The following is a 23040-nucleotide window of genomic DNA, read 5'->3' on the forward strand; positions in this document are numbered from 1 at the left end:
TCTAAGTACTGTTGCAAACCAATTCATATTTTGTTTTTGCACTGTAACTACTTTAATATAACTTTTGCATGGCTTAATCCACTGATAGAAATCGATAATTTCATCCAAACAAGCAAACGATGCATCAAAAACAAAATCTGTCTTAAACAGGACAGTATGTAGTAATCTGAACATTCACCATACTTATGGTACTCCGAAAATTCTGAAAAAATTGGGAAAAATAAATAATTTGTATATACAGACAGTGCAAAAAGTTTTATAACCGTTTAACATTCCAGTAAAAAATGTAAAATCGCTCACTACAGCCAAAGTTTCTGTTTTGCACAGCACAAACCAACAAGCAATGTAAACATCCTAAAGGCAAATCTTGGCACATTATTTTTATTTTTAAACTTTATAAAAGCACACAACATAAATAAATGACTCTCTAAAACTTCCGGGTTGTCTCCCTGGCAGCGCTATCTTTAAAGCCATTAAGCTAGGCATATAGTGCTCAAGTAATGGATCCACCCGGATCTCAAGGTATATCAAAGCCAATTTTAACTAACAATGATTTGTGATTTAGTAGTGAGCACAAAGTAACATATATCATGCAAAAATGAAGTCTAACTCTCTTACTATGCATCGGCATGTCATAAAATAACAATTCATGCACACATAGTAAAGGCCAATGCATAGTATAAACAGTTTCTTGCAATTTTATCTTATTGGAAACATGGAGAGGCCGAGATGTAGTTCCTCTCTCATAATAATTGCAAGTAGAAGCAGAAAGCACATCCATATTATATCTATCAAAATCATCATGTGTAGTAGTAAAACACAACCCATCAATATAATCCTTAATAAGGGCAAACTTCTCCGATATAGTGTAGTTGGGAGAATTCAAAAAGATAATAGGACTATCATGCATGGGTGCAATAGCAACAATTTCATGTTTAACATAAGGAACTATAGCAAGTTCATATCCACAAGAATAATTCATATTGGCATCTTTTCCACAAGCATAGCAAGCATCATCAAAAAGGGATATTTCAAAAGAATCAACAGGATCATAACAATCAACCTTCGGTAAGCATGAAGGGAAATTAAAAAATATATGAGTTGAAGGGTTGCTCTTATTATAAGGTGGGCACGGGTAGCTAATCCACTCTTCGTCCTTCTGTTCTTCGCTCTCCTCATCATCTTTTTCAACCAATGAGCTCATTGTTTCATCAATTTCTTCTTCCATAGACTCCTGCAAAATATTAGTCTCTTCTCAGATAGCGGAGACTTTCTCAATAAATTCATCAATATCATAATTGTATTTATAATTCTCATAGCAATATTTAAGGATAGCTAAATTGTCAGGTCTATAAACTGGATCATCAAAATCTTCAAACTCTTTAAACAAAGATTGAATTTCACAAGCACCCTTAAAAGCAACAAATTCTTCTATTCGTTCCACATCATAGTAATCATATATACCATTAGCATAAGAAGCTAAGGTTTCATTATCATTAAAATTGCATGAAAAGGGAAGGTGTGGAGCCTTCATCCTAGAGCAACAAGTATAATCATATCTCAAGCATAGTTGCCGATCATACCAATGCAACATATAAATTTGATCCCATAATAGTTTCCCTTTTTGAGTCAAGCGATAATCCCTAAAGTATTCACGTTGATCCAACATGTCTCCCATTATATAATTGAATGGGGTTTTCTCAGGATTATCAAAGTAGTGCATAATATCTTTCACATAAAGAGCATCGAGGGTTTTAGGAGGTTCCCCATCTTCGTGAGTAGCAAGTAAACCTAATTTTTTGGTATTTCGTGTTCCATATCCATAACTAAAGATAGAGAAAAACTTAGAACAACAAATAAAAATTACTTAGTGATAAAGCAAACAAGCACACACGAGAATATTCACCCCACGCTATTGCTCCCCGAAAACGGCGCCAGAAAAAGGTCTTGATAACCCACAAGTATAGGGGATCAATTGTAGCCTCTTTCGACAAGTAAGAGTGTCGAACCCAATGAGGATCTAAAGGTAGAACAAATATTCCCTCAAGTTTTATCGACCACCGATACAACTCTACGCACGCTTGACGTTCGCTTTACCTAGAACAAGTATAAAACTACAAGTACTTTGTAGGTATAACGGGATAGGTTTGCAAGAATATAAAGAGCACTTAAATAAAAACTAGGGGCTGTTTTAGGTAAAGAAGCAATAAAGTTTGTATAGCGAGTATGGAAAAGTGGCGGTAGGAGTTGCGAAATTATCTCTAAGCAATTGACTACTTTACTAGACCGATAGCAAGTTTTATGTGGGAGAGGCCACTGCTAGCATGTCATCCCTGACTTGGAATTCTATGCACTTATGATTGGAACTATTAGAAAGCATCCGAAACTACTAACGTTCATTAAGGTAAAACCCAACCATAGCATTAAGATATATTGGTCCCCCTTCAATCCCGTATGCATCAATTTCTATGCTAGGTTGAAGCTTCTGTCACTCTTGCCCTCTAATACATAGTCCTATCAACATATAACTAACCCTATGGTGCGATCCACACGCTCGCTCATATGATGGGCACCAAAGGAAGCAACATAACCACAAGCAAATTAAACCAATCATATCAATTCACCAATTACTAATAGGACAACGAAAATCTACTCAGACATCATAGGATGGCAACACATCATTGGATAATAATATGAAGCATAAAGCACCATATTCAAGTAGAGGGTACAGCGGGTTGCGGGAGAGTGGACCACTGTAGATAGATGGGGGAAGGTGATGAAGATGTTGGTGAAGATGACGATGGTGTTGGTGTAGATCGCTGTCACACGATGATGGCCCCAGCAGCGTTCTGGCGCCACCGGGAGAGAGGGGGAGAGGGCCCCTCCTTCTTCTTCTTCCTTGTCCTTCCCCCTAGATAGGAGAAGGGTTTCCCCTCTGGGCCATGGCCTCCATGGTGGCGGAGAGGAGAGAGCACCTCCAAGATTGGATCTGTCTCTCTGTCTGTGTCTGTTTCTGCGTTTTAGATTATGGCCTTTCACCTTTTCTTATATTCCTGGAGACCCGTAACTCTAATTTGGCTGAAATTTTAACACAATTTCTATCCGGATATTAGCTTTCTTGCAGTGAAAGAAGGGCACCAACCTCCTTACGGGGTGGCCATGAGGGCCCAGGGCACTCCTGACCCCCTGGGCGTGCCCCCTGCCTCGTGCCCCCCTCGGGCATCATCTCGTGTTGATTCTTCTTCCCAAAAAAACATATATTCCAAAACAAATCTCCGTCAGTTTTATCCCGTTTGGACTCCATTTGATATGGATTTTCTGTGAAACAAAAAACATGCAAGAAACAGGAACTGGCACTAGGCACTGGATCAATGTGTTAGTCCCAAAAATAGTATAAAAAGATGCCAAAAGTACATAAAAGTTGTAGAATATTGGCATGGAACAATAAAAAATTATAGAGACGATGGAGACGTATCAGAGTCCGAGGGAGAGTCCTGCACTTTAGACGCAGTCCCCTCCAGATCTCCGGTAGCAAGTTCCATAATTGCAGGGAGACCGACGGGCTCTAAACTCCCGTCTTCGGACCTGGTAGTCTGCTTTGAATCTAAGGCCAGAGCGGCGGTCAGGGCTGCAAACCCTTCGATGATCAAGTCTCCTCGGATATCAGCGACATAGTTCAGATTTCCAAAACTGATCTGTTGACCTGGGGCGTAGCTGTCGATCTGCTCAAGGTGGTCGGTCAAGTTGGCACGCAATGCGAAGCCACCGAATACGAAAAATTGGCCAGGGAGGAAAGTATCCCCTGAAACGGCATTGTTGTGGATGATCGAATGAGCCATCGAACCTTCTCTCGACAGCACAGAGGAACTCTCAATGAAAGCACCAATGTCGGTGTCAAAACCAGCCGATCTCGGGTAGGGGGTCTCGAACTGTGCGTCTGAGGATCTAAGGTAATAGGAGGCAGGGACACGATGTTAACCCAGGTTCGGGCCCTCTTAATGGAGGTAATACCCTACTTCCTACCTGATTGGCTTTGATGAGTATAGGGGTTACAACAGTTGATCTACCTCGAGATCGTAATGGCTAAACGCTAGATGTCTAGCATGTATGATTATGATCGCCCCTACGGACTAAATCCTCCGGTTTATATATACACCAGAGGGGCCTAGGGTTGTATAGAGTCGGTTTATAGAGAAAGGAATCTTCACATCCGAATGCCAAGCTTGCCATCCATGCAAAGGAGAGTCCCATCCGGACATGGGGGAAGGTGGTCTATCGTGTATCTTCTTGGCCCATTAGTCCGGCACATATCACATAGCCCGGACGCCCGGGGACCCCCTAATCTAGGACTCCCTCATCGGCCCTCTTACCTCCCGGGTCGTTAACGGGCCGACATCGAAGCGGGCAATAGGTGGGCCCATTTGATTTCACGGGCCGTTAATAGGACGATACTAAGTTCGGGCTACATATGGCCCAACTTTACTCTGGGCCTTTAGCAGGCCGAAAGAGACAGCGGGCTCGTACTGGACCATGAAGAGCATGGGCCGCTAAGAGGCCGAAAGTCAGGTCGTACTGTAAATGGCCCAACTGTGTTGTGGGCCTTTAGCAGGCCGAAAGAGAAACCGGGCTAGTATTGTACCATGAAGAGCATCGGCCGTTAGAAGGCCAAAACTCAGGTCTGACGGCAAATGGCCCAACTCACTTATGGGCCTTCAATGGGCTGAAAGACACACCGGGCCAGAAATTGGCCCAACACTGAAATGGGTCGCTAAAAGGCCGAAAGATGTACATCCTGAAAATTGGCCCATCCCTTGAATGGGTCATTAATAGGCCGAAACCATATCGAGATGATATTGAGCCCAAATATATAGCGGGTTGTTAACGGGCTCGGACTGACGATGGGCAACAATGGTGTCAAATCATTAAAGGGTCGTTGACGGGCCGAATTGGCACATCTCATATGGGTCGTCGGCTTAAATGGACCTGGCACAAGTAGGCCTTATATGGGCCAGCCTGCTAATTCTTACTGGGTCGGCCTTTTTCACCGGAATGGGCCACTGTTGGGCCGTGCCACATGTCGATCTATCATAGGAGCCTCCTGTCCAATGAGTGGATGACATCTGTCCCAACGGTGAGCCGACACGTGGTTCCTCCGGCCGATGAGAATTTTACAGGTGGAAAATTCCCATTGGTCCGGGCTGTTAACGGGTTACTGGATCCAAACCGGAACCCAATAGCTTAACGGCGACCCGTTACGGTGGATGCCACGTGTCGGCCACCCTTGACGAAAGCACTTCTATGACGCGCAATTTGTCGTCATGGAAGTGGACACTTCCATGATGATAATTTTGGCAATGTCATGGAACACTTCTACGACAGCACATGTATGATTATCTTGATTCTGTCATAAAATCATAATGGATGTACATGCATGACATAGAACCTGACCTACTGTGACAAACACGTATCATCACGGAAGTGTATTTTTTTGTAGTGTATAGAACATATACACTAGAGCAACATATTTCATGGTAAAATCAGATAGCACAATTCACTAGAATTTGTGAACGAAAGGCAGGAGCAGCACACGCAACGGGTAAACCGAGCATGCTTAAGTGGCATAGCTAGCAAATGGAAAGGTGCTCCTCCAAGATCCGGTGGTCGGCAAGAATGGCAGCCATCGCGACCTCATCCGCGCATGCGGCCGCGATTTGCTTCTCCGCTGCCAAATGCTCCCTGAGATCCTTGCTATACTGCGTGCACCATGTGAGGGAATCCAGGATTTGGGGGTCCTCTGACAGCCGGACTATATCATTTGGCCAGACTATTGGACTATGAAGATACAAGATTGAAGACTTCATCCCGTGTCCGGGTGGGACTCTCCTTTGCGTGGAACGCAAGCTTGGCGATTCGGATATGTAGATCTCCTCCCTTGTAACCGACTCTATGTAACCCTAGCCCCCTCCAGTGTCTATATAAACCGGAGGGTTTAGTTCATAGGACAACAACAATCATACCATAGGCTAGCTTCTAGGGTTTAGCCTCTCCGATCTCGTGGTAGATCAACTCTTGTAATACGCATATCATCAAGATCAATCAAGCAGGAAGTAGAGTATTACCTCCATCGAGAGGGCCCGAACCTGGGTAAACATTGTGTCCCCCGCCTCCTGTTACCATCTGCCATAGACGCATAGTTCGGCACCCCCTACCCGAGATCCGCTGGTTTTGACACCAACATTGGTGCTTTCGTTGAGAGTTCCACTATGCCATAACAATCAAGGCTTGATGGCTCCTTCGATCATCGACAACGATGCGATCCAGGGTGAGGTTTTCCTCCCCGGATAGATCTCCATATTCGGCGGCTTTGTACTGCGGTCCAACTCGCTTGGCCATCTAGAGCAGATCGAGAGCTACGCCCCTGGCCATCAGGTCAGGTTTGGAAGCTTGAAAAATACCGCCGACATCCGTGGAGACTTGATCTTCGACGGATTCGAACCCATATTAGGTGCGCCACACAGTCACGATGGGCATGATTTAGCTCTGCCGATGGATAGTGTTCGGGAGATCGCACCTGTAACTACTCCGGCCCTCAAACCGGAACAGATCACGCCGTCCAAGGACGGGTGGATGGACCCCACCACGGAGGCCGCACACTCAGCGGCGATAGAGCCGAATGCTGACTTCACCTCCTATGAGACCTGTGTTGCCGGACACTCAGATTCGTCCCCGCCCACAGACTCTGAACCGCTCGCGTCCGTGCCCATCCAATCTGATTGGGCACCGATCATGGAGTTCACCTCCGCGGATATCTTTCAGCACTCGCCCCTAGGCGATGTGCTAAACTAACCATGGACTCTCTCCTTGTCAGGAGACCCTTGGCCGAACTATGTCCGGCTCGAGTGGGAAGTTGACGGTGACGAAATTCATTCCCCACACACTTAGTAGCCACTGTCGACGACTTAACCGACATGCTCGATTTTGGCTCTGAAGACATCGACGATATGGACGACGATGTGGGAGACGAACAGGAACCACCGCCCACAGGGCGCTGGACTGCCACCTCATCGTATGATATATACATGGTGGACACCCCCAAATAAAGCGATGGCAATAAGGCAACAGAGGATAATCCCCCCGAGAAGCAATCCAAGAACCGGCATCATTGGCGCTGCTCTAAGCCCCGCCATAGCAAAAACAATGATACCGGCATAGGAGACAATAATGCTGCAAATAGTGGCAAAGACGAAGACAATCCCCTCCAGCCAGGCTTCGAGCAGGAGGATGAGCAAGCCATCCCTATGGAACAGGCAGAAGATGGAGAATCAGAGGATGACAATTACATGCCTCTCTCCGAAGACGAGGTGAACCTGGACGATGAAGAATTTATCCTGCCTGAGGATCCCGTCGAACAGGAGCACTTTAAGCGCCGGCTTATTGCCATAGCAAAAAGCTTGAAGAAAAAGCAACAACAACTTCAAGCTGAGCAAGATTTACTAGAGGATAGATGGACTGAGGTCCTGGCAGCCGAGGAACACGAACTCGAATGCCCAATTGAAAGTTTCCCAAAGCGCAAGTTGCTACCCCAACTTGAAGAGGACACATTAAAGCCTGCGCTTCTAGCGTATGATGTGGCAAACCGGCCACCTCGTGGCCGGGACAAAGTGGCATATAAGACCGAAGTCCAGCCAGCACCCCGTCGCCAGTCAAAGAAAAACAGCAAGGCCTGGGGTAACGCGCAGGACCTGTGAGACTTATTGGAAAACAAAGCAGGACACAAAAGATCGATCTTCAGATCACGAGGGCGCCCCCCAACACATGACGATGACCGTCATGCCGGATATACTAAAAGCAAATCCGGTGAGGCCAAACATAGCGGACAAGACTCGTACGAACTACGTCGTGACATAGCCCGACACAGAGGCGCCGCACACCCCCTATGCTTCACTGATGAAGTAATGGATCATGAATTCCCAGAAGGGTTTAAACCCGTGAACATTCAATCATACGATGGCACTACTGACCCCGCGGTATGGATTGAGGATTTCTTCCTCCACATTCACATGGTCCACGGGGATGACCTACACGCTATCAAGTATCTCCCATTGAAACTCAAAGGACCGGCCCGGCATTGGCTGAATAGCTTGCCAGCAAACTCCATCGGAAGTTGGGAGAACCTGAGAGACGCATTCCTAGATAACTTCTAGGGCACATATGTGTGACCACCGGATGCTGATGATTTGAGTCACATAACACAACAGCCTGGAGAGTCAGCCAGGAAATTCTAGACCCGGTTCCTAACCAAAAAGAACCAAATTATGGACTGTCGGATGCCGAAGCCTAGCGGCCTTTAAACATAACATCCATGACGAGTGGCTCGCTCGACATCTCGGCCAAGAGAAGCCAAAGTCCATGGCAGCCCTCACGACACTCATGACTCACTTCTGCGCGGGCGAGGATAGCTGGTTCGCTCGTAGCAACAACACAACAAGCAATACTGGCAAATCAGAGGCCAGAGATAGCAACGGCAAACCCCATCGCAACAAACACAGATGCTGCAAACATGGTGAAAGCGTCAAAGAGACGGAAGTCAATGCCGGATTTAATAGCTCTAAGTACGGTCAACGGACAGGGACACTCAAAAATGACAATTCGGGTACATCCAGTTTGGACCGCATACTCGACCGTCCATGCCAAATTCATGGCAAACCAGGAACACCAGCCAATCATACCAACAGAGAATGTTGGGTCTTCAAACAAGCTGGAAGGTTAGGCGCCAAAAACAAAGATAAGGGGTCTCAAAGAGATGACAGCGACAAGGAGCCCAGATCACCGAATATAGGAGGACAAAAGAAATCTCTCCAGCAAATCCAAACGGTGAATATGGTAAACGCCACCCACGCTATAACACCCACGATGCGCCTATATCTCCCATGTGTCGGGGCACGACTTAGAGGCATAACCGCATTATAGGCATGTCGCAAGAGGTGTAATCTTTACACATCCCATGTACTGAATAAGAAAGAGGTACAGAATTGGCTTACAATCGCCACTTCACACAATATATAAATATAACATTACATCATCCAGATACAATCAAGGTCCGACTACGGAACCAAAATAAAGACAACCCCAAATGCATAAGATCCCCGATCACCCCAACTGGGCTCCACTACCGATCGTCTGGAAAGGAAACATAGTAACGTCCTAAGTCCTCATTGAACTCCCACTTGAGTTTAGTCGCATCTCCTGGAATGGTATCATCGGCACCTGCATCTGGTTTTGGAAGTAATCTGTGAGTCACGGGGACTTAGCAATCTCACACCCTCGCGATCAAGACTATTTAAGCTTATGGGTAGGTAAAAGGTATGTGAGGTGGAGCTGCAGCAAGCACTAGCATATATGGTGGCTAACTTACGCAAATGAGAGCGAGAAGAGAAGGCAAAGCACGTTCGAGAATCTATGATCAAGAAGTGATCCTAGAACTACTTACATTCAAGCATAACACGAGACCGTGTTCTCTCCCGGACTCCGCCGAAAAGAGACCATCACGGCTACACACGCGGTTGATCCATTTTAATTAAGTAAAGTTTCAGGTTTTCTACAACCGGACGTTAACAAATTCCCATCTGCCCATAACCGCGGGCACGGCTTTCAAAAGTTCAAATCCCTGCAGGGGTGTCCCAACTTAGCCCATCACAAGCCCTCACGGTCAACGAAGGATATTCCTTCTCCGAGGACGACCCGATCAGACTCGGAATCCCGGTTACAAGACATTTCGACAATGGTAAAACAAGACCAGCAAAGCCACCCGAATGTGCCGACAAATCCTGGTAGGAGCTGCACATATCTCGTTCTCAGGGCACACCGGATGAGTCAGACGTCGGGTTGCATAAACCCTGGTTGCCCACTGGGCGCCAGGCATCGCTCAGGTTGGACCAACACTTAGAGAAGCACTGGCCCCGGGGGGGTTAAAATAAAGATGACCCTTGAGTCCGCGAAACCCAAGGGAAAAAGGCTAGGTGGAAAATGGTAAAACCTAGGTTGGGCCTGGCTAGAGGAGTTTTATTCAAGGCGAACTGTCAAGGGGTTCCCATTATAACCCAACCATGTAAGGAACGCAAAATCAAGGAACATAACACCGGTATGACGGAAACTAGGGCAGCAAGAGTGGAACAAAACACCAGGCATAAGGCCGAGCCTTCCAACAATAAACATGTTCCAACAAGGAACAAACTCCAATCTTCACCTGCAACTAACAACGCTATAAGAGGGGCTAAGAAAAGCAGTAACATAGCCAATCAACGGTTTGCTAGGATAAGGTGGGTTAGAGGTTTGACATGGCAATATGGGAGGCATGATAAAGCATGTGGTAGGTATCACAGCATAGGCATAGCAATAGAGCGAGCAACTAGCAAGCAAAGATAGAAGTGATTTCGAGGGTATGGTCATCTTGCCTGCAAAGTTCTCCGAGTTGACGTAAGCTTGATCCTCGTAAGAGTACTCAACGGGTTACTCGATCACGTACTCGTCTCTCGGCTCTACCCAAAGTAAGAACACAAGCAAAGGGAACCACAATCAACCATGGTGCAATCCACAAGCAACATGATGCAAAACATGGCATGATATGCGAGATGTGATATGCAATGCATATGCGTGCTCCGGAAGGAAAAGATTGAACCAGGCCTCAACTTGGCAAACCAAGAGTTCCGCTGGAAAGATGAGTTGATTTCGGTCAAAATCGATACAAAGATCACCGGAATTGGATGCACGGTTTGCAAATGGCAAGCAAAACAATAATGGCACTATTCTGCGATTAACAGCACGATGCCATCTAAAATGCAACAAGAAACTAAGCTACTGCACTCTAACATAGCAACAAAGCACATGGTAGTGATCCACTCAAGATGCTTGACAAAAGATGAACACTGAGCTATGGCTAATTCACACAATAGCAAGCTCAAACAAGCATGGCAAAAGTGCAAAAGATATCAGGTTCACAAACTTAGTGAAAATAACATGTCAGGATTTAACATTACGAAGCAATGTTTAGAGCAAGATAACAACATGCTACAGGAACATATCATGGCAAGGCAGGGCATAGCATGAATCTACTCAAAGCATATAACAAAAGTCCCTTATTGACCATAAGCCAAAAAGGATCAGAAGATACAATGGCAACCATGTGAACATAGCAAGTTCCGTTAACAGATTCAGACTTAGCAGAAAACTGGACGTGGCAAAAACAGAGTTACGTAGGCATGTTCGCAAGCTCGATGCACTCACCACAAGGCATTGCATAACAAACTAAGCATACACCCAGCAAGAAGATATGTTCAATAAGCTAACCATGGCAATAATAATCTCATAGCATGCAAGGATCAACTACAACAACCTTGAAAAAATTGAATAACATGTAAACAATCTGCCAGGAACATTTTATAGCAAAAGAAGAGCAAGATTGAGTCATGCTAGGTACTCCATAATTGCAAACAAAGACATGGATGTATAGAACATAACAATATCTCAAAATCATCCTTACTAAACATGCTCAAAAGAGGCATGGATCACTCTGTAGCAACATGAATACATGGCATAAAAATAACATCAGGGAAATGACTTAGAAGAATTCTAAGTCCCTGAAATCAGCAACATCACGAGGGCTACTTTGCATGCTTGTGCTAGTCACCATAATGAACACAAAAATACATGTCATACACCCCTGTAAAGATGGCATGGCATAGCCTAAAACACATGTAGGGCTCGAGTTCCTAGGAGGCACACAATAATCATGGCAAAAATGACAAATGTCCATAATCTGTTAAGAAACAGAAACTAACATTTTATATCACTCTTGCAACAGAATTTAGGGCATCAAGATGAACTCAAATGAACATGGCACACTTTAACAAAAAGTAGAGCATCTCTTGATTAACATTTAGATATAACATGCACTCAAAACGGAGCAGTATTCTAGGAGATATAATGCGATTAACATGAGCTAAAAATATCTCTGAAAAAGACTTAGAAGAAATCGGGGGCAGCCTCTGGATCTAGATCGAGGGTTCCTCTTGGCGCGGATCCCGAGGCTCGCCAGAGTGGAACTCGCCGGAGTTGGAGACGTCGCCGAAGACTCGGGGGAGGGCGGATCCGAGGCGGTGTAGGCGGAGGAGTAGGTGGCGCAGTGTGGGGCGGCGGCGCGCGGCACCTGCGCGGTGGCGGAGTCCGGCGAGGGCGCGCGGCCAGGGGCGACGGCGACTGGAGGCAAGCAGCGGCGGGGCGACCAGGTCAGCGCCGACGCGGGCGAGCGACGCGAGGAGGCGGGCGGCGCGGGCAAGCTGGGTGGGCGGCGGCGGCGCGCGGGCCGGGAGGGCCCCGCCTGGGCCCTGGCGGGCCGGTGCGCGGGGGCGGCGAAGTGGGGCGCGGCTCGCCACGTGGCGGTGCGCGGTTGGACGGGCGGAGCGGGGCGGACGTGTCCGTCGGTGCAGGAGAAGTTGTCCGGCGGCGCGAGGGGAAAAATGCTAGGGTTCATCCAGGATTTGGAGAGGGTTGCACATATTTATAGGTAGAGGGAGCTAGGAGAGTCCAAATGAGGAGCGGTTTTTGGTAACGCGATCGTGATCGAACGGCCGAGAGGATGGAGGGTGTTTGGATGGGTTTTGGGCCACTTTGGAGAGGTGTTGGGCTGCAACACACACGAGGTCTTTACGGTCCCTCGGTTAACCGTTGGAGTATCAAACGAAGTCCAAATGGCACAAAACTTAACAGGAGGTCTACCGGTAGTAAACCAAGGCCGCTTGGCAAGTCTCGGTCCAATTCAAGAAAGTTTAACACTCGCACACGAAAAGAGGCAAAAGGTGACGCCGGAGGACGTTGGAGTGCCGGAAAGCAAAACGGACAACAGGGAAATGCTCGGATGCATGAGACGAACACGTATGCAAATTCGATGCACATGATGACACGGTATGAGATGCATGACAGGGACAAAATGCAAAACAAAGACAAAACCCAACCATGAGGAATAACAAAACTTAGTGCTGAAAATGGCAAGAGTTGTAATACAAATATGGCAAGTTACATACGGGGCGTTACAACACTCCACCACTACGAAAGGATCTCGTCCCGAGATCAAGGACTGGAAAAACTCCAGATATTCAGAACGGAGGTGGTCCTCGTGTTCCCAGGTGGCTTCACGGTCGGAATGATGTGACCACTTCACTTTCAGGAATTTGATTGACTTGTTCCGAGTCTTGCGCTCAGTTTCTTCAAGAATAGCAATGGGATGCTCATGATAAGACATGTCTTCTTGGAGATCAATCTCTTCGAAGTTGATGGTGCGGTGAGGAGTCTTGAAATACTTGCGAAGATGAGACACGTGAAACACGTCATGCATGTTTGCAAAGTTGGATGGAAGCTCAAGTTGATAGGCGAGATTGCCTCTTTTGCCAATGATCTTGAAAGGACCCACGTATCTCGGGGCAAGCTTCCCTTTGATACCCATGCGACGAGTACCTTTCATTGGAGAGACGCGGAGGTAGACATGGTCTCCGATCTCGAAAGCGAAGTCATGATGCTTGCTATCATAGTAACTCTTTTGGCGCGATTGCGCGACTTTGAGGTTTTCACGAATGACTTTGCACATTTCTTCAGCCTCTGTGATCAAGTCATTGCCAAGAAGTTGGTGTTCACCAGTCTCTGACCAGTTAAGAGGAGTAAGGCACTTTTGCCATAGAGAATCTCGAATGGGGCCTTGCCCGAACTCGCTTGGAAGCTATTGTTGTAGGAGAACTCGGCATATGGAAGACAATCTTCCCACTTCATACCGAAAGAAATGACACATGCCCTGAGCATATCTTCAAGAATTTGATTGACTCGCTCGACTTGTCCACTAGTTTGAGGGTGAAAAGCTGTGCTGAAGCGAATGTTGGTGCCCATGGCCTTCTAAAAGGAATCCCAGAACTTAGAAGTGAAGATGCTTCCACGATCTGAAGATATCAACTGCGGAATGTCGTGCAAAGAGACAATCCTGGAGGTATATAGCTCTGCCAACTGAGCTACTGTGATAGATTCTTTGATAGGAAGAAAATGAGCCACTTTAGTGAGCTTGTCGATGACAACGAAGATAGCATCATTGCCACGCTTGGACTTGGGAAATCCAGTCACGAGGTCCATCTCAATATGGTCAAACTTCCATTCTGGAATGGCAAGAGGCTGCAGTAGACCAGTTGGTCATTGTTGTTCTGCTTTCACTCTTCTGCAGACATCACATTCATTCACAAACTGAGCAATCTCGTGCTTCATTCGAGTCCACCAATACGACTTCTTGAGGTCATGGTACATCTTTGTACTTCCAGGATGAATAGATAGGAGTGAATTGTGAGCCTCGTTCATAATGACTTTACGAAGGTCACCCTTAGGAACAACAATGCGATCCTCGAAGAATAGAGTATCTTTGTCATCAAGGGGATAGCACTTGTACTTGGGTTGGCTCTTAGCAATCCCAATCTTCACCTTCTTCACCATAGCATCAAGAAGTTGAGCCTCACGAATCTGATCTTCCAAAGTAGGAGAGACTTGGAGGTTGGCAAGGAATCCTTGAGGAACAACTCGGAGATTAAGTTTGCGGAAAGCTTCACAAAGCTCTGGTTGGTAGGGCTTGAGAATCAAACTGTTGCAGTAAGCCTTCCTGCTCAAAGCGTCAGCAATGACATTGGCCTTGCCTGGAGTATATTCAATAATCGGATTATACTCTTGAATCATTTCGACCCAACGAGTCTGCCTGAGGTTGAGGTTGGGCTAAGTGAAGATGTACTTGAGACTCTTATGATCAGTGAAGATGTCCACTTTTCTTCCCAACAAGAGATGTCTCCATGTTAAAAGAGCATAGACAACTACCGCCAACTCGAGGTCATGAGTGGGGTAGTTCTTTTCGTTGGGCTTCAACTGGCGAGAGGTTTAGGCCACAACTTTCTTCTCTTGCATTAACACAGCACCGAGACCTTGAAGGGGAGCATCACAAAAAATCTCAAATGGTTTGGATTCATCAGGAGAAGTCAGAACTTGAGCTGTGACTAACTTCTCTTTGAGGGTGTTGAAAGCTACGTCACATTCAGGCGTCCAGACATACTTCACATGCTTCTGGAGGAGGTCGGAAAGAGGCTTCGCGATCTTAGAGAAATTCTCAACGAATCTTCGACAATAGCTTGCGCGCCCAAGGAAGCTGCGGAGTTGCTTCACATTCTGAGGCGGTTCCCAATTCACAATTGCAGATACCTTCTTAGGATTAACAGTTATGCCCTTGGCGGAGATGATATGCCCAAGGTAGAGAACCTCATCGAGCCAAAACTCGCACTTTGAAAACTTCACATAGAACTGATGTTCTCTGAGTTTGCCCATCACAAATCTCAAATGCTTGGCATGATCCTCCTTGTTCTTGGAAAAGACCAAAATGTCATCGAGATAGACCAAGACGAAGTCATTTGTGTAAGAGTTGAAGATGAAGTTCATCATGCGAGAGAATGTTGGAGGAGCATTGACAAGGACGAAAGACATGACAGTGTATTCATAGGAACCATAGCTTGTTCTGAATGCTGTCTTGGGGATATCTTGTTCACGAATGTGAATCTGATGATAGCCCATACAGAGGTCAAGCTTGGAGAATACTTGAGCACCCTTGAGTTGTTTGAATATCTCATTGATGTTGGGAAGTGGGTACTTGTTCTTTATGGTCTTCTTGTTCAATGGACGACAGTCGACACAAAGTCGGTCCGTTCCATCATTCTTCTTGACGAAAAGAACACCACAATCCCAAGGAGAAGAACTTGGTCGGATGAGACCCATACGCTCTTGTTCATCGAGTTGTTTCTTCATCTCCTTCAACTCTTCTGGTCCAAGCTTGTAAGGACGTTTGCAAACAGGTTCCATGCCAGGCTCAAGATCAATAACGAATTCAATTAGCCGGTGAGGAGGCATTCCTGGAAGCTCTTCTGGAAAGACGTCTTGATATTCACAAACGACTAGAATCTAAGAGATGGCATCCAACTCGCCCTTCTCATTGAGAGAAAACAGTCGAATGGTATCATCATGAGAGGCAAAGACGATCACATCCTCAGACGAGTGTGTCAATTGAATCTGCATGGCAGCACAATCAAGCTGAGCCTTGTGCTTAGAAAGCCAGTCCATGCCGAGAATTAGATCAATATCCTAGTTACCAAGAACAATTGGAGAGGACAAAAACTTATAGTCGCCCATAGTGATAGAAACATCTGGAACCATAGAGCTTGCGTTCATGAATTTACCTGGATAGACAACTGATAACTGCCTAGGCAAATCTTGTAAAGGCAACTCATGCTTAGATGCAAATGGTCTTGAAATGAAACAATGTGATGCACCAGTATCAAAAAGGACTTTTGCAGGAATATCGTTAACATGAAGGTTACCCATGATAAATTCTGATGAGTCCTTTGCCTGAGCTGCATTCATCAAGTTGACCTTTGCAGACTTGGGAATATGCTTGACCACTGCATTGCTGGCAGATCTCACAGGAGGAGGAGGAGGCAGAAGACGCCTCTGGTTGAAGCATTCGTTTGCATAGTGAACCTTCTGCTGACACTTGTTGCATGTAACCTCTAAAAGCGGACGATGATATGGAGCACTTGATCTTGGAGCATGAGACGAAGCCTTGTTCTGAAAACCTGGGTTGGGTGGGTGGGAAGATCCATTGCCACCTTTGCTCTTCTGCTGATAAGGCTGACAGAATGGAGGAGGAGGAGGCAACCAGTACTTTTGCTGCTTAGCTACCACTTGAGTTGAAGAAGAAGGAGTTGCATCCCTGACTCTCATCTTGGAAGCATTGCACTTGAGCTGAGCAGCCTCTTGCTTTAGTGCCATATTGTAGAACTCATCATACTTTTTTGGCTCGAAAAGCACGAGAGCTAGGTGCAGATCTTCTCTGAGGCCACCTCTGAACTGATAAATCTTTCTCTTCTCGTCAGGGACGTCTTGCTTGGCGAAGCGAGCGAGCTTCTGGAACATGATGTTGTATCGGTAAACATACAAGCTGCCTTGATTCAGATTGCGGAACTCCTCACGCTTGCTCTCAACAACACTTTGAGGAATGTGGTGAGCTCTGAAGTCCTGGCGGAAATCATCCCAGGTAATCACACGACCTCCTCTGGAATCTTTGTTTTGCTGATACCACTCACCAGCTTGATCTTTGAGTTGGAACGAAGCAAACTTGACAAAGTCCTCAGGCCTGACGTTGCTGCACTCGAAATGTTTGCAGATATCCATGAGCCAATCATTAGCGTCTATGGCCTCAACACAGTTACTGAAGGTCTTCGGCTGGTTTGCGAGGAACTGGTTGAGGGTAGCAAACTGAGTTTGATTTTTGCCATTGCCTTGATTTCCTTGGTTGCGCTCTTGCAACAGTTGCATAATCAGTTGCGTGTTGGCGTTGGTAGCGGCCATCACAGCTTGCCATGCCTCCGGAGGTGGAGGTGGTGGCGTTGGTTCCAGATTCTGACGTGTTGGAGGAGCCATCCTGAAGAGGGTGACATCCGTTAGCATCTTGAAATACATATATTCAAGCTGAATCAAATGGATCGAAATTGCAACATATAGTCTTAACATTTGAACAAGAATGAACGAATGAATTCCAAAATAAAACAACAAGGTACGGATATGAACAAATACTTGCTGAGGATTACCCAATCACAAACCGAATATCTGCGGAAGAAATACTAGAGCTACATGAATTCTCACCTATGAAACTCCCGAAATTTTCCGGTTATGCAATCAGGTGTTGGGGATACAGGGAAGCATAATATCTCACCCAAAACTAGCAAATCCTACATCCAGCTCTATCCATCCTTCAACACATAACCAAGAAACCTTCGGAAATCATTTACCTCAACCTTCGAAAAGCATCCGTTATACGAGTTATGGCAATACTCCCGAACTCCCGCCCCAGTACTAGGTGGCGTCGAGGTTATCTCACCAACAACTGCATAAAAGAGATTTTCGATGTCGGTGAAACTCAGGTATTCCAGAACTGCAACGATAAAATTGTGATGACAACACCTCGGAGCTCAACTCCCCGGGACATTGCCACAACCCCTAAATGTCAGGAGGCACCAAGAACAATGTTCTCGTCACAAAACCATCAGAACGATTCCAAGATACCTGCGTGATCCTAAATTTTTTATGTGAAATTTGAGAAGAGAAGAGTCAAAACTCTATGTCAGGATGCGTCACCAGAGCGACGAAGGGACTGAGGGACCGATATATATAATCCTAAAAGACTCAAAATAAATTTCTAGACTCAACAACGTCAGTGATTCGATCAAGCAGTGGGCTCCTAAGTCGGGGAAGGCTCTGATTACCAACTTGTAACACCCATGATGCGGCTATATCTCCCACGTGTCGGGGCACGACTTAGAGGCATAACCACATTGTAGGCATGTCGCAAGAGGGGTAATCTTTACACACCCCATGTACTGAATAAGAAAGAGGTACAGAGTTGGCTTACAATCGCCACTTCACACAATATATAAATATAGCATTACATCATCCAGATACAATCAAGGTCCGACTCCGGAACCAAAATAAAGACAACCCCAAATGCATAAGATCCCCTATCACCCCAACTGGGCTCCACTACTGATCATCTGGAAAGGAAACGTAGTAACGTCCTGAGTCCTCATCGAACTCCCACTTGAGTTCAGTCGCATCGCCTGGAATGGTATCATCGGCACCTGCATCTGGTTTTGGAAGTAATCTGTGAGTCACGGGGACTCAGCAATCTCACACCCTCGCGATCAAGACTATTTAAGCTTATGGGTAGGTGAAAGGTATGTGAGGTGGAGCTGCGGCAAGCACTAGCATATACGGTGGCTAACTTACGCAAATGAGAGCGAGAAGAGAAGGCAAAGCACGTTCAAGAATCTATGGTCAAGAAGTGATCCTAGAACTACTTATGTTCAAGCATAACACGAGACCATGTTCTCTCCCAGACTCCGCCGAAAAGAGACCATCACGGCTACACACGTGGTTGATCCATTTTAATTAAGTTAAGTGTCAGGTTTTCTACAACCGGACATTAACAAATTCCCATCTTCCCATAACCGCGGGCACGGCTTTCGAAAGTTCAAATCCCTGCAGGGGTGTCCCAACTTAGCCCATCACACGACCCGACCAGACTCGGAATCCCGGTTACAAGACATTTTGACAATGGTAAAACAAGACCAGCAAAGCCGCCCGAATGTGCCGACAAGTCCCGATAGGAGCTGCACATATCTCGTTCTCAGGGCACACCGGATGAGCCAGACGTCGGGTTGGCATAGAACCTAGTTGCCCAGGGGGCGCCGGACATTGCTCAGGTTGGACCAACACTTAAAGAAGCACTAGCCTGGGGGTTAAAATAAAGATGACCATTGAGTCCGCGAAACCCAAGGGAAAAAGGCTAGGTGGCAAATGGTAAAACCAGGGTTGGGCCTTGCTGGAGGAGTTTTATTCAAGTTGAACTGTCAAGGTGTTCCCATTATAACCCAACCGTGTATGGAACGCAAAATCAAGGAACATAACACTGGTATGACGGAAACTAGGGCGAAAAGAGTGGAACAAAACACCAGGCATAAGGCAGAGCCTTCCACCCTTTACCAAGTATATAGGTGCATTAAAGTAAACAAGATATAATAATGATATCCCAATAATAAACATGTTCCAACAAGGAACAAACTCCAATCTTCACCTGCAACTAACAACACTATAAGAGGGGCTGAGCAAAGCGGTAACATAGCCAATCAACGGTTTGCTAGGATAAGGTGGGTTAGAGGTTTGACATGGCAATATGGGAGGCATGATAAAGCATGCGGTAGGTATCGCAGCATAGGCATAGCAATAGAGTGAGCAACTAGCAAGCAAAGATAGAAGTGATTTCGAGGGTATGGTCATCTTGCTTGCAAAGTTCTCCGAGTTGACGTAAGCTTGATCCTCGTAAGCGTACTCAACGGGTTCCTCGATCACGTACTCGTCTCCCGGCTCTACCCAAAGCAAGAACACAAGCAAAGGGAACCACAATCAACCACGGTGCAACGCGCAAGCAACATGATGCAAAACATGGCATGATACGCGGGATGTGATATGCAATGCATACGCGTGCTCCAGAAGGAAAAGATTGAACCAGGCTTCAACTTGGCAAACCAAGAGTGCCGCTGGAAAGATGGGTTGATTTCGGTCGAAATTGATATAAAGATCACCGGAATTGAATGCACGGTTTGCAAATGGCAGGCACAACAATAATGGCACTATTCTGCGATTAACAGCACGATGCCATCTAAAATGCAACAAGAAACTAAGCTACTGCACTCTAACATAGCAACAAAGCACATGGCAGTAATCCACTCAAGATGCTTGACAAAAGATGAACAATGAGCTACGGCTAATTCACACAATAGAAGGCTCAAACAAGCATGGCAAAAGTGCAAAAGATATCAGGTTCATAAACTTAGTGAAAATAACATGTCAGGATTTAACATTAGGAAGCAATGTTTAGAGCAAGATTACAACATGCTACAGGAACATATCATTGCAAGGAAAGGAATGGCATGAATCTACTCAAAGCATATAACAAAAGTCCCTAACTGACGATAAGCCAAAAAGGATCAGAAGATACGATGGCAACCATGTGAACATAGCAAGTTTCGTTAACAGATTCAGACTTAGCAGAAAACTGGACATGGCAAAAACAGAGTTACGTAGGCATGTTTGCGAGCTTGATGCACTCACCACAAGGCATTGCATGACAAACTAAGCATACACCCAGCAGGAATACATGTTCAATAAGCTAACCACGGCAAGAACAATCTCATAGCATGCAAGGATCAACTACAACAACCTTGGCAAAATTGAATAACATGTAAACAATCTGCCAGGAACATTTTATAGCAAAAGAAGAGCAAGATTGATTCATGCTAGGGTACTCCATAATTGCAAACAAATACATGGATGGACAGAGCATAACAATATCTCAAAATCATTGAGGGAGTCCTTGAATAGGGGGTGTTCGGATAGCCGGACTATACCTTCAGCCGGACTCCTGGAGTATGAAGATACAGGATTGAAGACTCCGTCCCGTGTCCAGAAGGCATTTTCCTTGGCGTGGAAGGCAAGCTTGGCGATACGGATATGAAGATCTCCTACCATTGTAACCGACTTTGTGTAACCCTAACCCTCTCCGGTGTCTATATAAACTGGAGGGTTTTAGTCTGTAGGACAATGTACACATCAGCAATCATACCATAGGCTAGCTTCTAGGGTTTAGCATCCTCGATCTCGTGGTAGATCTACTCTTGTACTACCCATATCATCAATATTAATCAAGCAGGACGTAGGATTTTACCTCCATCGAGAGGGCCCGAACCTGGGGAAAACTTCGTGTCCCTTGTCTCCTCTTACCATCCGGCCTAGACGCATAGTTCGGGATGCCCTACCCGAGATCCGCCGGTTTTGACACCGACATTGGTGCTTTCATTGAGAGTTTCTCTGTGTCGTCGCTGTCAGGCTCGATGGCTCCTACGATCATCGATAGCAATGAAGTCCAGGGTGAGACCTTCCTCCCCGGACAGATCTTCATCTTCGGCGGCTTCGCACTGCGGGCCAATTCGCTTGGCCGTCTGGAGCAGATCGAAAGCTACGCCCCTGGCCGTCAGGTCAGATTTGGAAGTTTTAACTACACGGCTGACATCCGCGGGGACTTGATCTTCGACAGATTCGAGCCACTGCCGAGCACGCCGCACTGTCACAACGAGCTTGATCTAGCTCTGCCGCCGAACAGTGCCCTGGAGGCCGCACCCGCATCGGCTCCGACCCTTAATTCGGAGCCAACTGCGTCGATCGAGGATGGGCGGTTGGACGCCACATCACGAGCTGCGACCCCAATGGCGATTGAGCTAAGAACCAGCCCCGTATTCTGCGAGACTCGTGACTCCAAGGAGCCGGATTCCTCTCCGGACTCCGAACCCTCCGCGCCCCTGCCAATCAAATCCGATTGGGTGCCGATCATGGAGTTCACTACCGCGGACATCTTTCAGCACTCGCCTTTCGGCGATATCCTGAAGTCACTGAAGTCTCTCTCTTTATCAGGAGATCCCTGGCCAGACTACGGTCAGCAATGTTGGGGTACGGACGATGAAGAAATTCAAATCCCACCCACCACCCACTTTGTAGCCCCTGTCGACGACTTAACCGACATGCTCGACTTCGACTCCGAATATATCGGTGGTATGGACGCCAATGAAGGAGATGATGAAGAACCAGCGCCTACTAGGCCCTGGAAAGCCACCTCGTCATATGACATATACATGGTGGACACCCCAAAAGAGGGATATTGCAATGGAATAGCGGAGGATGACCCCTCCAAGAAAAAGCCTAAGCGCCGGCATCAGCGGCGCCGCTCAAAATCCCGCCAAAACAAACAAGGTGATTCTAGCACGGGAGATAATAATACTCCGGAAAGCGCCGAGGAAAACCCCCTCCAGCAAGATTTAGCACAGGAGGATGGAGAAACCAGCCCTCATGAGAGAGCGGCAGATAGAGAGGTCGAGGACGATAATTATATGCCTCCCTCCGAAGATGAGGCAAGCCTTGACGACGAAGAATTCGTTGTGCCAGAGGATCCCGTCAAGCAAAAGCGTTTTCAACGCAGGCTTATGGCCACGGCAAGAAGCCTCAAGAAAAAACAGCAACAACTTAGAGCTGATCAAGATTTGCTAGTCGACAGATGGACTGAAGTCCTTGCGGCCGAAGAGCATAAACTCGAACGCCCCTCCAAGAGCTACCCAAAGCGCAGGTTGCTACCCCGATTAGAGGAGGAAGCACTTGATGCGGCCGACCGGCCATCTCGTGGTCGCGGCAGAGAGGCCTCTCGGCCTTCCACTCAAGCCGCACCGCGTACCAAGGCACGGGAATATGCGCCAGACTTACGAGACATATTGGAGGACAAGGCAAGGCAAACAAGATCGATCTACGGATCGCGTGGGTGCC

This window comes from Triticum urartu, chromosome 5A (genome assembly GCF_056163025.1).
Source record: "Triticum urartu cultivar PI428250 chromosome 5A, HENAU_Tu73, whole genome shotgun sequence".
NCBI lineage: Eukaryota > Viridiplantae > Streptophyta > Magnoliopsida > Poales > Poaceae > Triticum > Triticum urartu.